Raw genomic sequence first — 18,831 nt, 5'->3', positions numbered from 1 at the left:
GAAGAAGAGGAAGCAGTGTGCCCATGGGAACAAAGAGTACAGTGACAGGCCCAGAGTCAGGGAACGCTGACAGCTACCAGAAGCTGAAAGAGGCCAGGAGCAAATTCTCCTCTAGGGCCTTCGGAAGGAGTGCTGCACCGGGGCCATCTTGATTTGGGGCTTCTGGTCTTCAGAACCATGAGAGAAAACATTTCCGTTGTTAGAAGCCACCCAGTTTGTGGTAATCTGTTGCAGCAGCCATAAGAAATGAATACACCTGTTTTTCCTCACTAGAACAAAAGCGCCAGGGATGTTGTTCACAGCTGTATTCCCAGCACAGCAGCAGCAGTGCCTAGAACAAGGTAACAGCTCAATAAATGTTTGATGAATGAAGTCATGTCGTTAGTCACTTATGTTTTTTGGTAAATATCTAAACCTAAAAAAAAGTGAAAAGAATAATTTTAAGGATTAAACTGATCAGTGCATTTTAGGCAGGTGTTGAGTTAAAAACAATCATGTAGCAATCACTCAATAAATGTTAATAATCATGATGGTCATCCTGACAATGACTGGGCCAGCTTGGGCCATTCTGAGTGACCTTTTCTCCTCAACTTTCCCATGTAGTGTTTTTCCTTTTCTCTCTCACTTCAGAGTCAGACTGTGTTTTTAAAATTTAAGACCATGTAGTACCTTGGGCAATGTGTGACAGTTGCATGAAGACAGGTTGTGGATGTCTTTTTATAACTCTAAAAAAAGTCACATCACCTGATATTTTTTTCATTGAATTTCCCTAACTGTTTCACCGTCCTATTTCCTTTAATTGTTATTTTTAGATGATCCATAATAACAAATTTCTGGATGGTAGAAATGCATTTTCTTATAGAATAAAAGTAGGGGACATACTGGTGATCTTTTAATTAGAGCTAGATACAGGTGTAACAAGATGGTACTTGTGCCCTGCTCTTGTCTTGAGATCCTCTCCTCACTGTATTCTGTAATCTCCTGGCAGCTCCAAGAGCTCCCAGATCAGCTTATCTTACATCCTTTTGACTGCGTGCCTTGCACTGATTGAGGAACTATATTCAGGTTCCTTTGGCTGTTTTCCATTTCTTGATTTAAATGAAGGCCTTTGGAGGGTAGGAAGTCATCTGGACACTTGCCTCTGACAGAACATAGGACTGTAAGAACCAAATCTTCCACATCTTAAAATTCCCTCCAACAGTTGGCTCCATTTTCCATTTTTCCTTCATGCTCTGGTGCCAGATCCTCATGCAGTAAATCTATCTGAGAGGAGTACAAATCTTGTGGATCCATGAGTTTCAAGACACATTTAATTCAGCAGAACTTCAACTAGCAGTGTTCCATATCATCTGGGTATCCTCATCAGGGATCCCAGTGTTCCATTCTACAGCCAAGAAATTACCACAGTCCTGGTTTCACTTAGCTACATACCAGAACCAAAGGTCTAGGCTGTCACGGCCCCAGTATGTGTTACCAGAGAGCTTTACCTTTGTTGGAGGTGACATGTTTACTGCTATGCTCAATAGAAATGGTATTTGAAGCTGAACCATAGTTTATATATTTTACTTCTTGTAGACAAGTTCATATCTGCTCCATGCATACAGTCATAATTCAGGAGACACTTCCAAGGTTGGCAGAAATCTTTCCTGGCACAGAAGTACTAGTAATTTGTTCCCCTTGACTTGGTGGAGACTTTGATAATAATCATGACTTTATTTTCTTTTTCCTTAAAAAAAAAAAAAAGCATTACAAAATGCCTATGGAGCATAAGGGTATCTGGCAGAAAAATTCACGGAGATCCTAGAAACAAGTTAGAGAAGACAGTGTTGGCTTAAGTTGGTACAAAAGGGAGAGAGGAGATTCTGCAAAGACCCCTGCCTCGCTGCACCTGTATTCCAGCTCTGAATGGAGCTTGAGAGTACAGGAGGACAGCAAAGCTTGGCCCTGTGTGTGTGTGTGTATGTGGCGAGGGTAGTGCAGATGGAGGGAGGAGAAGGGAAGAGGTACACTGAGCCTGATGCTGTAATCCCAAACATGAAGAAAGCAGTGGGATAATCTGGTAAATGAATGTCTTTGTGATATCCACAGACCCACCTTGAAGAATTCCTCAAATGCACTTGGTTTGTTGATTTGCCCAAATGAGAAAATATAGTGCTCCTCACAAATGACACTTTCCATAATGTCTGGGAAGTGCTGATGCTCTTTTATACACAGCCTCATTCAGTCCTCTGAGTTTGTCTTTGATACCCTCTTGTCTCTCATTCTTTAATTTTATCTCAGCCCCTCTCTATCTTGAGCCACATTCCACAGAATCATGCCAAAGGCATTTAGAAGGCTATTAATGGCATTATGTTTTTATGGCTAACTATTCTTTTATACATAAATCAAGTTAACAGATGTTGGTCTTTGTTTCTTTTCCCTCCATTTTAAAATATATTCCCTTGCCTGTCTTCCAGTCTCGGATTATGTGATACTTGTTAGACACCTATCTCCTGTGTAACTCAGAATGGAAGTATGTGTGTGTATAGCAGGATTACTGTTTACACTCACATTACATGAATGGGCATACTCAGAGGGAATAGAAATAAGCTATTCTATCCATTTTCTTGCCTTGCAGCAAGTTTAATTGAAGGACAAAAGGGAGAGAATGAGATAAAAGTTATCTCATTCTGTTAACTTTATTTATGTATAAAAGAATAGTCATATAAACCATAATGGAATTAATAGCCTTCTCAATGCCTTTGCCACAATTATGTGGAATGTGGCCCAAAACAGAGAGGGGCTGAGATAAGATTAATGAATGAGAGACAAGAGGGTATTGAAGACAAACTCAGAGGACTTTCTGATGTAATTGACCTCACACTTTCACTTAATTAAATTTAAATGTTTACTATGATACCCGTTTTATTCTATATTATAAAATTGTACTTTTCTGCAGTCCCCGTCAAGAATATTTCCTGTTCTTGAAAGCAAATTTTTGAATTTTTCATAAAAAAGTGGGGTAGTTTTGTTGTTTAGTAGTATGAGAAGCTCTAAAGTTAACGGGGCTGGAATTACTGCACAGTTATGAGGTTGCACTAAAAGTTGTTTTGCTCCTGTTTTCTGGGACTGACTTCTTTAGGGAGAATGTTGTACCATTAAATCACAAAACATTCACAAATTCACATTCACCATAAGTGGGCCTGTGGGACAGTCTACTTCAAGTTCATCTAGAGCATTTAGAAGCGAACATTCCTACACTTCTGGGGCCTCGTTCAAATGTAAGCCAGCATCTAGTCTGCTTGCAGAATACAGCTAGTCCATTGTTTCCAGGTGTTTTGATGAATGAACCTGCTCAATAGTTGATCTAGTCAGTATAGAAACAATTGAAAAAGAATTGATAAGAAATCCAATAAATTCAGTAAGGCTCTGTATGTGTGCGTATTTGTGTGTGTAATTTTTTGTATCAATAAACACATGATTTACAGGTAATCTCTCTCATTTTCTTCCCCTCATTTCAGTAGACTGAAATATAGGTTGAAAAGATCTTTGAGTGTAGAGATTTTTCTGTCGACAATGGGTACTCATAGAAATGAGAAATTGCAGAATGACATGCAATTGTAAGTAATGATTACATCTCTAACATGCTCCCAAATGGACTTTCTGTGCATTAATTATCATTACACTACAAATTCCAAGATGTCTTTTAGCTACAGGTTTTAAACACTGTTTATAACAGATAAAATGAGTTCTTGGGGGGAAAAAAGAGAGAGACTCTTAGCAAACCAGTGTCATAAGTGAAAAATAGAGTTTGCCAAATAAATAACTCAGACACATTTATATTTGTCTAGATGACTATGTCTCTATTTTTTACATTTTAAAATAATTATAGATTTATAGATCGTATTCATAAATTATTCACAGATTATAGATTCATAGTGACAAAATCTAGTACATGGAGTCTGATGAATTCTTCACCCAACCCAAATGATGACAGCTTATATGACTGTAGTACAATAGCAAAACCAGGAAACTTACATTGGTACCGTACCATTAACTGGATTGGTACAGTACATACACAGGATTAAACTGCATAGAACTACACACACACACACACACACACACACACACACACACTCACATGAATACATGTAAAAACTGATGAAAACTGTTTTCATCAGCATTCCATCACCATTGGTTCTGGCTTCTGGACTGAGACTGGATTACCTTGCAGAGAAGAGCTAAGGAATCATGGAGTCAACTTCTATTTTTTTCCATGTTCTTCTTTCCAAAGTTCATTTCCTAAATAAAGCTGTTTTTGTAAAATCTGTTGGCAACGTTCATACCTGAATAATGCCATGAAGTTGGTAAGCTCTACATTTTAAAAAATGACTATTATCAAAATCTTCATCAAAGTAGTTGAAGTGAAAGAAAGCATTCTCTCACCTTGGTCTGACAGAATGAACGTCCATATGTGGACTTCTCTTTCCCAAACCCATATCACAAATGGCATGAGCTGAATATTTCCAAGTGTGGGTCTGACTTTTAAGTGATTTCCCACATTTTCACTTCACAAGAGATCCCTTAAAATATTACAGTGGTGACAATGACTTCACTCAAATAGATGCAGAGCCAGCCTTTCACATTTCTAATGCATTTTTCTGGAGTTTAATCTAGACTAAAAAATACTGCTTATTTGATCTCCTACCAGGTGAGATTGGTAATCCCTCACTAATTTAAAAATTGCCATGTTGAATTTGATCCAATTTAAAAAATATGTATTGCTTAAAATGCCATTTTTGTGATTTCTTTTTTGTTATTCTAGCCATGAAATATGGAAGCTCAGTCTCCTTAATATAAGCAAGTTAATTATTTCAAAGATCAAAAAATGACATTTGCTCTTTAATTTTAAAGTAGATAATAATGCTTTTATGGAAAAAATCTCCTAGAATCTCTATTTCAATCTAATCAGAGGGAAATTTGGTATAATTTATGAGAAATAAATACACTGTGGAAAAGAAAAAGAACTAGTGAAAAATAATGCATGGTATTTCCTAAGTTGAGCCATAAAACATAGCACTTGTTTATTTTACCATATAATTCCAGGGTTATCACTTCAACGTTTAAAGCAAAGACCTCTATCAGTTATCTAAGTATATATACATTAGATATAAAAAGTCTCAAACAAATTACAGAGTTTTTTTAGTGATTCAAGGAAGGAAATTTAAATTCTCAGTCATCCTTCCTGAAGCTTACAGCGTTTTAGTGAAACTCAAATAGATCAATGTAAGCATATGTTTCATATGACACAGCTCTCAAACTACCACACCAAAGAGTTCTGGTATCTGTGCATTAGTCAGAAAAATCCTAGTCTACGACCATACCACCTTGAACATGTCTGGTTACATCCGATCTTGAAAGCGAAGCTGGGGCAGGCCTGGTTAGTATTTGAATAAGGGACCACGTGGGAATAACGGGTGCTGTGGGCTTAAGAGAAATGTATTTGGTCTTTTATCTTTTCGGACCATTTTGGTTTTCAAAGGCAACAGCTCAAATCAAACCTTAAGCAGAAGTTTTAATTTTAAGATTTGTGTTTTTTTTTTTTCTTTTTCCTGTCATTCTACAGTCCTACTTTCATGTTAAGAATTTCCTCTATTACTTTAAATATTTATTTATCTATGGCTTTACTGAAAAGACTTATACATACATATGTATAACTAGATTTATACATATATAGCTATATGTAACTATTCACATATATCAACAAGTAACACCCTGAATCGTAATTGTGATTGATGTAAAGCTGTTTGTTTTTATAGACTGAAGTGCATGCCCCTCAGCAGACATAGCTGTGGTAGAGGCTGTGCTACACCTCAGATGCATGGAGACAGGACCTTTATAACTGCTTTTCTTGGGCTTAGTTTTGAGTAAACTGTTGATCTTGTCATGGCCTTCCTTGCCTTTGCCCTACATACAGATTAAAACTCCCCTTTGAAAATGTTAACCACATGTGTACACCCAAGTGGACTTTCTGTAGCACTAGCCCGGAGTCAACAGATGTGAGGGCTGGAAGAATGTCAGTCAAACCCGAAATGCATCTTTGCCTGAGGTCTCAAGAGTAGTTTATCAGAGCAGGTGGGATCGGCAATGTCCACGGAGGCCCCTCAAGTCTGAGATCCAGTGTCCGCTCCCGCAGCCCCTTCTACACACTATCAAGCTGCTTCTATATTTATGCATTTATATTGATTTTCAACTCGCATTTCTATTGAAAATAGGGTTCTGCTACAGAAAAAAAGGTAAAAAAAACTATAAATCAATGAATAAAACAAAACACCCCACTGATATTCACCAACTTTCTTCATATGACAGATTTTTTTTTTTTTTTTTTTTTTGAGATGGAGTCTCACTCTGTCGCCCAGGCTGGAGTGCAATGGCGTGATCCTGGCTCACTGCAGCTGCTGCCTCTTGGGTTCAAGTGATTCTCCTGTCTCAGCCTCTGGAGTAGCTGGGATTATAGGAGTCTGCCACCATGCCCAGCTAATTTTGTATTTTTAGTAGAGATGGGGTTTTGCCATGTTGACCAGGCTGGTCTCCAGCTCCTGACCTCAAGTGATCAGCCTGCCTCAGCCTCCCAAAGTGATGTGAGTACAGGCGTGAGCCACTGCGCCTAGACATCTTACAGATATTTAAATATGAAGACAGGTCCAGTTCTTCTAACTCCTGATCCAGGCTTCCCTCTGTAAGGCCCTAAAGCTAAAACACATCAGGCTGTTGGGGCAGCTAGGCTTTCCTACTTAGCCTCTGCAGGCCATGTGGCTAGTGCTGGAAGGCTGGCAATGGCTAGGAAGAGAGCCTCAGTGCTAAACCCATTTGATGGGTCTGTTTTCTTCCTGGGCCGAGCCACAGAGTTCCTGCAGGTGAGCAGACTTCTCTCTCAGAAATGCCCATCATCACAATCCTTTCTGGGACAGGAGGTTTTAGCCAATTTTATGCATGTCTATGTAACAGATAGGAGTGCTATATACAGGAGAAAGCTTTCAGTAAAGCCATGGATTACTGGAGGCTGAGGACTTCTTGTAAGAAGTCTGGCAAATAGGAGCACTCCTTCTTCTTGCTGCTCTTCCTCTCACCTCTCTGGTGACTTCTCTTTCTAAAGGCTTTCCCTCGGTCCTTAACATTCAGTTTCTGCCTAAACTGTTCTAATTTATACTTCCCTTTTCTGGTTAGATGTTTTCTAAAAAGGACCAAAAGTGACCTTTAGAGTTTGTCAATTTAAGTCAGAACAACAACTTGCAGTTTTCTGGGGCCCTGACAAGCAAAAGTAGGGCTCTCCCTGGCAGGTGCTTCCAGCTGCCACGCATGCACACACATACATACAGATGCAGGCACACACATGCATATCCATGCAAACACACACATATACACTTTCCTGCATGAAACCCCTAGGAAGTCTATGTACGTTCACTGGTACCACAAGTTATCCTGAAAATGTTCAGAACACTTTCTATCTCTGTAACACTACTTTTAAAAATGAATTTCTGGGGTAAATTTTGTTAAAAGGAAAACATCATTAAGCTCTTTGAAATTCCACTGGGCTTTAAAGATTTAAGAATCCAGGGATGTACAATATAAATTTTGCCAAACTTTAAAATAAACTAAAAATTTCACAACAGTTGAATTCCTCCCAAGGCCCCTTTACAACACTTATAGATCGCTGAGATACGGGTATGATGAATAGCTATGGGTACGATAGCTCTGCATGAACCACACACAACAAAACACCTCTGCGTTCTACAGCCCTTGGCACAATACATTCCTGGTGGCCTTTCCCCTAATGCAGTGATTTCCAAATACCAGTCTGTGGACCAGGGTCACTTACCGACATAGTCTTCAACTTTCAATAGCTAAATGAGAAGGATTGGGCTTTATCCTTTATGTTGAGATTTTTATCCTTGCTTTTCTTGCCTTTCCCTTTTGATATTAAAACATTCATTTCTTATAGAAAGCGAAGGTAATAATAGATTGCAAAAACATTTTGTTTTGTTTAGATGACCTTTCTTTGTAAAATTAAAAGATGGAAACTCTGTATTGGGTTTAAAACCAATTTTAACTCTCCATGAAATTTAAAGTCTGGAAAACATTTCTGTGAGGCTGGGCCAAATCCCAAACCTGGGGGAAAAATAACTTCAGGAGTGAATGCCTACAACCACTGAAGTTCATAAGAGAATTTAGCTTTTTAGCATTGTTTTTCAGAATTTCTTTTCCAGAAACTATAGAGAATGAGTATGGTAGAGGACGCATCACTCTAGTTTCCTCTTTCCCCAACATCCACAGACATATCAATGGTCTGAATGTAATGTCCTCTTAAAATATGAAGCAGAAAATGGGTTAGGATAAAAAAAAAAAAGGGCTACCCCAAGAATCATGAGAAAGCTGCTTCTGTTGTTGATCTGTTCTTGTCCCTGCCGGCTCAAAGGATCATGTGTGACACCGTGTCACAAACAGAGTCCCTAACGTGTTTACTTTTCCCTGACAAATACTATAAATTTTCTTCTTGTAGTGAACGAACATTGTTTATGCAGCTGTGTTCCTTAAATCAATACTGACTTTCTGCCCCACTGTATCCTTTTTGCAAAGACACTTAAGGAGAACTTTCTCCTGGCATTTTGGGGGAACTTTTCAAGTCAGACCTCCTAATTAGGAACAATCACTGTGCACTGGATCCACCAAAAAGAAAAAGTGTTTTTGGCCTGGTTAAGTGTTTCCATCTTGGGTTACAGGCTTCATCTAAAGCGGCTTCTCTCTTGGCCTGAATGGGCTTTTCCATGGAGACTGAAGGTAAGATTGCATGCTGGCTGACCCAACAGAGATCTAGAACAAACTCTCAGGAAATCTCAACCCCTCAGGCAGTTGAACTCCCACTCCTCTGAGACCAGCTGAGGTTATTTTCTTACTTCATTTAACTAGCCAGATGATAGGTTGACTGATGGGGTCATTATGTCCAGCATCAAGTAATTTTAGAATGAAAATTATGCAATAGGTTAGACCACAGCTCAATTTTTATCACCCCAAATGCATACAATGTCCCTAATGTGATTGCCATTGGGCTAAGATGGAAACAAATGTTCAGTCCCAAAGTGGCTATATTTTCTGGAATAGATTGAGTGAAACGTCTCTTTATTTCAACTGAAACACATGGAAATAAATTTCTTCGGTTTTACTTTCTAAATATCTGGTACAAGGTAAAAACTGCAGTGATTAATACGTCCTATGGGGCTGCCAGTTGGTGAGGAAAGGCTGTCAAGCTTTAGCTGACTCCACCAAGTTGCTATTATCATTTTTAGGCCTGGGTCAGTCAACTAGGTAGACAAGCTTCTTGACATGTGGAATTGACTGGGACACTGGTAATTGATCCTATTTAAGAAAATGTCCTCAACACAGTGATTTTGCTTAAGTACCTTCTTACTTAAAATGCACCCCAGGACACCATACTTGTTTCTCTCTGTGGCTTTTTAATTCCTCTTTTGGTTCCAATTGACCTTTCTTTTTTTTTTTTTTCTTCTGAAATAAAGGAAGAATTATAAACTCATGATTTTATAGAAAAGCTCAGTTTGCAAGAATATCAGCAATTTCTTATTTGAATACTGTCTACTATACCCAATTGCTAGAGCATAACTCTTGACTCCTAAACCTAATTTATAAATCAATCATCCTTTCCACCCCAAATTTGTTCTTCCTCCTGGCATTCTGTCTTATTTCTTGGCACCCTCATCTACTCAACAGCAGCAGAAGAAAAGAAGAAACTTCATAGTTGGAGGATCTTCCTTCTATCTATTTATTCATCCATTCACTCAACACATGGAGCAGTATCTGCTCCAGGTACTACAGACAAGCATGTACAGGATAGATACGGAACTCTGTTCTTACAGTGATTACACAGCGATTATATTCAAGTACATTTCTTCTAGAAACACTTGCTACTTCTTGTAAGTATATATACTTAAATATGTCTAACAGATCTTGGTATATACATATTTAAGTAAATAATGATAGAACATGAATATTCTTACATGGATGCCTCAATTTCTTTCAGCTGCCTCAGATACTCACTGGATAGTGACAGCCAATGATATGCCAGACTTGATATCGATTGATAATGTTATGGCCCCACCAGGGAAGGTTAGAAGCATGGAAGCTTCTTCTTTCAAATTTGAATGAGCAATGAGCAATCAAACATTCCTGTTCCTGATTAATACTTTTTTGCCTTGATGCACATATAAGAACTGGCACTAGCAGAAAGGGTTTAGCTTAGGACTGTGGAGAAATGCTTTTCTTCATTTCTGATAAAGCTCCATTTGCTGTTTGATCCTGTCTTCTTGATCTCCCAAGTTCCTGATAAGTCTACAAAGCTAAAACACTCACAGTTTGATCATTAGTAGTGTAGATCTTCCTCTCGTTCAATGAAAGTCTTCTCTTGGAGGTTAGCAGTAAATGTCTCATTGCCATGACCCACTAGTCAGTCCTTATGCCTCTTTGTCTTTGCACATGCTGATCCCTTTTCTTAGAAAGAAAGTCCCTTTAACCAGGCATCATCTCCTCTGAGAAGCTTTCGTTGACCTCCTCAGACTGGAGAACTCTATTATAGCACTTGTCACTCCCCTCAAAGTGGAAAACAGTAAGTTGCAGTCTGACAAAGTCATATGATGCCCAGGCTGGCTTATGAGTAAAGAGGTGAGAAGGTCTCCTACTGAAACATATTTTCCCTCTTTCTTCCTGTTACAATAGCCTTTCAAAGTTCTTGAAATGTCCAGTAAGGAATTCCTACACTTTACTTTTGACTTCACAATTTCTCAGTCAAAAGCTCAGTATCATTGCGTAGGATAATACACTACCTTTTTTTTTTTTTTTTTTTTTTTTTTTAAAAAAAAAAAAAGAAAAACTAAACAAACACCTCAACACTCAAACATTAAATTTGTGTCTGGGAAAAGGCTTTATAGATAGTGGTACCTGGATTCTGGTGCTTGAGAGAAGCAGGAGGAGGGAGGAGAGATGTCAAATACCATCTTTTAAAGAATTTGTTTGTTTTTGATGACGATCTTTAAGAGATTTTAAATGCCATACATGAATTCAAGAAAGAGAATAAAGTAGGATTCTCAGAAATAATAGAAAGCTACTTAAGGAAGCTGGGACAGTATCATTTTATATCTCTGATATTTCTGCTCATCTACTAAAGCTCATTAAAACCTATTAGTGATTAGGAAATACTTATGTTTTATAAAATTTATTTAAAAATTTAAAGATAGCAATCTAAACGCTCTTTAAAAATTAATTTATATATATATATCTTAACACCATTTAACACACTTAATTTTAGTACTTTACTAAAGTTTGCAGAGGCAGACTACTCTTAAAAGTAGGAAAACAAAAGGCAGAGGAGCAGACAGACTTTTTTTTTTTTTTTGAGAGGGAGTCTAGCTCTGTCACCCAAGCTGGAGTGCAATGGTGTGATCTCTGCTCATTGCAACCTCCCACCTCCCAGGCTCAAGCAATTCTCCTGCCTCAGCCTCCCAAGTAGCTGGGATTACAGATTTCTGAAATAGTATAAATACAACTGGAATTACACTTTATTTTAAAATACACATTTCTGGGTAAAAACATAATTAAATATCCAATAATTTTGGTTAAATTTTAAAATAAGCCCAGTATGTAACTAAATAAGTCTTAGCAGAAAAATGTCAGGATAAAGTTGAGATTGCTCCTATTTTTTAATATTTATAGCACATATTTATTCATAATTACTTGTGAAGTTTCAAGTACTAAATATTACTCTGAACTGCCTAACATGAGTCAGAATTTAGGGCAATAGAAAATATAAAACAAATTTTTCCTTACTAATACATATTTTTTTAAAGTTGTGTTTATGTTCTTCATTGAGAACTAAATAATCACTAAAAGAATTGCAGAAGTCATAAAATCATTAAATTAAGGAGAGAAAATCTATATATATTTAGGATAAAGATATTTAGTATGCTAAGATCTCTATCCAATGGTCAAAAAACAACCAACCAAAGATGAAAATAAAAAACAATTTCTTGGAATATTATTTGAGGATTTCCAATTTTAACATGCAGAGCTAAGTGAGTATTTTCTTATTCACATCTCAGAAAAATCAACCAAAACATCAAGGGAATCAAGAAAAACAGTAATGCAAAGCTTATCCTTTGTAAAAGTAGGAAACAACAGAGAGTTTTAAAATAAGAGACGGAGAGAAGACTTAGTGACATAGGACATAGGAAGTGCCAGAGTGAAGATGCCTGTGGATTCTGAACTTCAAGAAAGTCATAAAAGCACAATTCTATGTGATATATACTCAAATGTAAATGGAGGTTTTTACAATAAAGGACAGCAAACTGCTTCCTATACAACCAAATAGTAAATATTTTAGGATTTCTGGGTCATATGGTCTCTGCCATAACTATCCAATTCTGCCATTGTAGTGCTGAAGCAACCATGTATAATAAACAAATGGGCATATCTATATTCCAATAAAACTTTACTTATAAAAACAGAAAGCTGGCCAATGGGCTATAGTTTGCTGGTATTTGTTCTCTAGCAATAAGGGTGTATCAGCTTGAGTGAATGCTTCCCTGGGCCTCAAAGTGGTGAGGTTTCTAGAAAAAAGAAAGGTGGCAAAGCAGAATGAGAAACGGTAGGAAAAAGCCATACTTGCTTGAAGCAGTCTGTTTGTGTGTGAGTGGAGACTTTGCTTTGTGAATGACTCAACGCTTCTGATGTCCATTGGTTGGAGAAAAATAAAGGTGAAAATAACTAACTTATAAATTCAGCCCTTTTTCATAAGAAAAATTCCCATTATCTGGAACCTGACCCATACCTCTGTCACAGAACCTTTTAAAAATCACTGATTCTGGAAAAACTTACTCCACTGTTTGAGTAATCAAAAAGGAGTCAGTGTAAGATCCACAGAAAGATATTAAAAGAAGGAGGAAAAAAGAGTGAAGAAAGAAGAAAATAAAGTGGCAATCAAGAAATAGACACTACTAAAATGTCTTACGAGGCAGATAAAAATTGTGACCAAAAGTATTTTTTGAATTTTAAAAAATGAGTAAAATCACTTCTATGCAATTTCATAAGAAACAATCACAAAACAACATAAGTAAATTAAACATGTACTGGCAATACATGGCTGGGAAGTTAAGGGAAAAACAAATAAAAATATCAGAGAAATGAAAGTTAAATTGGAAACTGTACAAAGAAGATCGGGCATTGCTGAAAGCATGGCTAGAGATGCGGAAGACAGAATTAGAAAAAAATGAATAAAAAGAATAAATAGACAAGATATTTAAAAGGGTTATATGACAGATATGAAATATAAAAAAAATCAAACATATGCGTAATTGGTGTTCTTGAAGAAGAAAACCAAAACAATAAAACAATAACTGTTAGGATTATTACACAAAAATTATGAATATAAAGCATTCTTAAACAAAATCCAGTTACACATTAAAAAACTAACACACCATGAGCAATTCTATTTATTCTAGAATGCAAGGATGGTTCAACATTAGGAAATCTATTAATATATTTCTACCACACTAATAGATTAAAAGTCATGTTTCTAGATGCTGAGAGACATTTGATAAACTCCAACATCCATTCTTACGAACAAGCAAATAAACAACAAAACAAAACTATCAATAAATGCTGGTAGATACTTCCTTAACCTAGTGCAATATGCTAATCTCAATATAAAATCTAGTGCTATAATCTGTAAGGAAACTCAGAAATATTTATATTAATGTCAGGAACAAGACAAGAATGTCTACTACCACAACTATTCATAGACATTGATCTAGATGTCCTAAGCAATGCAGTTTTACAAGAGAGAAATAAAATGTATACAAATTGGAAAAAAAAAAGACAAACCATAATTGCTTGTAGATTATAAAAGTAAAAATTTGATTATATAAAAAGTGAGCCAACTGAAAAAAAAATATTAGAAACAATAGTGGAAATCAGTTAGGTCTTTGGTTATAAAGTAAATATATACAATCATCATCCTTCTTATATTAAAATAAAAGAAGGCATAATAGAAGAAAAGACTTCATTTTTTATAGCAGTATCACTAGAAAATATTTAGAATAAATTTGTCAGATGTGAAAACTTATGTAAAGAAATCTTCAACCAGCTGGACATGGTGGCTCATACCTGCAATCCCAGCACTTTCAGAGGCCGAGGCTGGCAGATCACCTGAGGTCAGGAGTTCGAGACCAGCCTGGCCAACATGGTGAAATACCATCTCTAATAAAAATACAAAAAAAATAGCTGGGTATGGTGTGCATGCCTGTGGTCGCAGCTACTCAGGAGGCTGAGGCAGGAGAATCACTTGAACCCAGGAGGCAGAGATGGCAGTGAGCCGAAATCATGCCACTGCACTCCACACTTCAGCCTGGGTGACAGAGTGAGACTGTCTCAAAACAACAACAACAACAACAACAACCCATAAAACAAACAACTTTACAATGTCTCTTGTGGACACAAAAGAACACTTGAACAGATATAGAAATATATTATTGGTGAGAGAAACTCAGTATCAGACAGTTTTCAATTCTCTCTAAAAAAATGTAAACATTTAATACAGTTCCTATAAGAATATCAATAAAATTTGGGAGTCTATACATGATTCTAAAGTTCATATAAAGGAAAAAACAAGCAAGAGTAACCAGGAAAATTCAGGGAAAAAAATAGAAAATACATGGTACTAGCCCTACCTGGCATTAAAATATTTAGGATGTGATGACACTTCAATTAGTGGGAAAAGGTTGAAATCAATCAATGCTGTTTATTCTGGCCCTCTAAAAAATTAATGTTGGATTATAACCTCAGACCTTACATCAAAATGATTTCCTGATGAATCAAAGATTTCTATGTTAATAAAAATATAAAAATACTAGGACCCGCCGCGGAAAAGTTTTAAAAGTATTGTAGTAAGGAAGACCTCTCTAAGTCCATTACAAATCTCAGAAGCCATAACAAAAAACTGATGAATCTGACAATATAAAAATAAATTGGGCAAAAAATTTGCAGCTCACATGGTAGACGAGCGCTGTCAATGGAAATACAATGTAAGCCACACTTGCAATTCTAAATTTTCTAGTAGTTAGTGTAAAAAGTAAAAAGAAGTGGTTGTTTTTAAAGAAATGCATCACTTTTTTATTTAATTAAAGAAATTAATTTTCATAATACATTTTATTTAACTTGGCATATCTGAAATAATTTTATTTCAATAAGTAATCAATATAAAATATTATAAATGAGATATTTCTATTCCTTTTTTTCCCAAGAAATCTGGTGTGTATTTTATAATCACTGTGCATCACGATTGGAACTAGCCACATTTCAAGTGTTCAAGAGCCACATGGGCTGGTGGCTACCATATTTGACACACTTTAATGGGTTAATTTTATTAATATAGAATATTCTAATATAGAAGGAATTATCATATATCAATAATAAAATGTCTAACGGCCTAATAAAAAAGGGCAAAGCATTATTAATTCACTAAAGTTGAGAGAATTTCAAGTTAAATTATCAGAAAATACTATTTCATATCAGATTGACAATGATCACACATTTTATGACATGCTGAGTCCACGAGGAAGGGGAGAGTGAGTCACTTCACACACTGATGGTTAAACTACAAATTTGTACAATCTTAGTTGAGGGAAATTTGTCAATATCTATCAAAATGACAAATGCACATACCTTTGACCTAGGAATTCCAATTTGAGTAATGTTTCCTACGGATGTATTTGCAAATGTGTGAAATGATTTATGTACCAATGACCTATTAAGATATTGGCTATAAATGTAAAAATTTGAAACTGCCTAAATGTTACCAATAGGGAATAGGCTGAATAAATTATGAAACATTACACAGTGAAGTGCCATGTGATAAAAACTAATAAGAAAATATATTATGTAATAATGTAGAAGCCTATTTAAGCTGTATTGTTATGTGGATAAAAAGACAAGGCACAGATAAGTATACATTTTTTGGTCCCAACTATGTAAAAAAGTACTTGTACATGTATGATACACACATGTACAGACATATAAAGCATGTCTGGAAATATCCATATGTAATTAGTAATTGAGGTTGCCTCCTGTGAGGGGAACTGGTTGTCTCTGTGACAGAGATAAGAAGTAGAGTTACTCTTCAGTGTATATCCTTTTGTGCCATCCAAGTTTAGTACCCTGAATATGTATGACCTACTCAAAATTAAATAAAATATTTAAATGTGTTTTTGAGGGCATGGAAACAATGAAAACCACCATGGAGCAAATTTTATTCAATTTTTGATATATATTGCATTTTCTTCATTTCTGCTTGATATTTCTCAACATAGCTGTTGACATAGACACTGTTGCGTTCTAAATGAAGACACCAATATGAAGAACATAGGTTTGCTACCTAAGAGTTTCATGTTTGGCTCCAGCTTTCTTGAGAGTCAGGAGCATTCATTAAATGGTTTTGTTTAGTACTTTCTTTCTGACCCACTCTGTTTAGTGGAGCCAAATGGCAGGTATTTCCAAATCATAATCTCTTTCACCAATTGCTCTCTGAACTTGATTGTACCTTCCTGGGTGGAGAAGCGTCAGTTGGGTTTCTACTGAAACCAACAAGTGCCCAGTTCCTCAGAGGCTACTCTGGATTAAACTGCATCAGGCCTGTTCCCGGAAAACTAATGGGCTTGTGCTTTTTAAAATTATTTTTATTTCTATTATTTTTTTTTTTTTTAGCGTATAGAGGCTCCCTTGTTCATTTTGCCTTGTATCTCTCCTGAAATCCTGGCTGGTTCCAAGTCCTGACTACCCCATGAGGAGAATCACAGCCCACCTTTAGTGGCACTGATCCAAGCGGGCCTTTCTTACCCATCTCCAGACAACTAAGGCATTGGCAGCACAGCATCTGGCACAGATTCTCGGCAGGCAAGATTATTATACCAATTGAAAATGGGGTTACAATGGCCAATTGGAGTTTGAGGCATTTAAAAGGTAATAATAAATCTATTGGCAATTGAATAGTCATTAATAACACCACCGTGGAAACAGATTGACATAGATTTCTCAGATTCTCATGAATTCAATTTTGAACTCAATAACTTGGTGTAAACAAAATGATGTTGTGGTTTGTGGTGGTACAAGGGCGTGCTGAGGTCTCAATGTTGGATCAGAGTTTTCCAGAATCTATATATATGCTCCTAGGAAGGTAATTTAAACTCATGTAAAATCTCAACCAACAGTGCAGTGCAAGGTGCTGAGGGCTCCCTGTGCACGCCGTGAAAATGGCCAAGGCATTGAAGGAAAGGGATTAGGTATTTCCATGCCAGCCAGTGGAGGTCAGTGTTGAGTCGTCAATCTCTTGCCTTAACTGGATGCATTCTGTTGCCACAGTAGACCGATCTCTGCTCAGAAAAGGGATACTCAAAAATGAAAATGTGGGGCTGATGACACTTCCAAGTATGAGCAGCAGCTCCGTGCTGCTAAAGAATGGTCACCTGGAGTAGCTAAAAACATCTGAAGCGACCTCAGGAAGGGTTGCTGCACTGGGAGCAGGTAGATGGAGGGGTAACAGTGTAGTTATGTAGTTTCGGCTACTAAGAGCTCACTTTGCCTTTCAAACCAACTCCCTTCCCAAATTCCTCTCCGCCGAGAGGCACTGGGATCCAAGATGAGCATGTTGGTCTCTTTATTAGCTATGCGAGTTATTAAAAGCAAGAAGTGGACAGCTAAATTTGCTTCCCAAGAGTAAAGGGATCTTCTTGTATACAACATCTTTTTTTGTACGGTCACAATCCTCATTTCTATGAAATTTGAAAAGGCTCTTCAAACATTCATTCCAAATTGAGAGTCAACCCCATTGCTGGCTTGCTAGTGGTCACTCTCAGAGTGGGCCTTTCTTATTAATCTCTAGATTAACACACATGGGGAAACAGAAAGTGTGAAGGAAGAGACTAGCATGGTATGCTGTAAAACTAACCACTAGAACACCAGGAAAACATAAGGAGACAGAAAAGTCCAAGAGGCCGTTGAAATCTCTGCACTTTCTTCAGCTTGCCTCTCTCTTCTCCTTAAGGGCCACAAGCTTCCTCTCCATAATTTGAGGATTTAGGGTATAAAGCACTAGGCAGAGTATTTGTCCAAATCAAATACTTAAGCTCCTGGACATTCATTCAGTACTATTATTTTGGTCTTCATCATGATTAACGTGATTTGGCTGGAGGGGAGGATGGGCAGAAGTTTTAATGTGTGGGAAAGCCCCTGCAGTTCTATTTTTAGATGCTTATGTTCTTCCTCAAAGGGCAGCCTAGGAGGAGTGAAGGCAGCTCTGTTTGTTTAATGACAGGGGGTGTAGGTAGCAATTAGTAACTTAAAATTATCCTTAATGAGGAGGCCTCTTCATTCCTCAGGGTGTGGTTCCTGTTCAAAGCTCAGATACACAAAGTGTATTTTTTGAAACTGAAGGGGAAGGGGTGCTTTCCCACTTTCTGAATTTGGTATTCTGTTTTACATTTTGTCGGTATTTTTGAATATTTTGAATCTATTTTTTACACTCAGTCAACCAGGCTGAGCATTAGCCATAGACAGGAGTCTTCTGATATAAGTACTATGTGCTTTAACTTCCAGATGCCACCTCTGTCCTTTTCATACCATGAGCTTTAATTCTCCGGTGCCCTTTCTCATACTATTTTCTATCTGTCACCCTCCTTTCTTTGTGCTTTCTTAATCTGCCACCCCCAGTAGAGGCATCGTACCCACATGCTGAAATTC

Source organism: Papio anubis, chromosome 15 (assembly GCF_008728515.1).
Source record: "Papio anubis isolate 15944 chromosome 15, Panubis1.0, whole genome shotgun sequence".
Taxonomy (NCBI): Eukaryota; Metazoa; Chordata; class Mammalia; order Primates; family Cercopithecidae; genus Papio; species Papio anubis.
The sequence above is the reverse complement of the archived record's forward strand: the minus strand, read 5'-3'. Positions refer to the sequence as shown.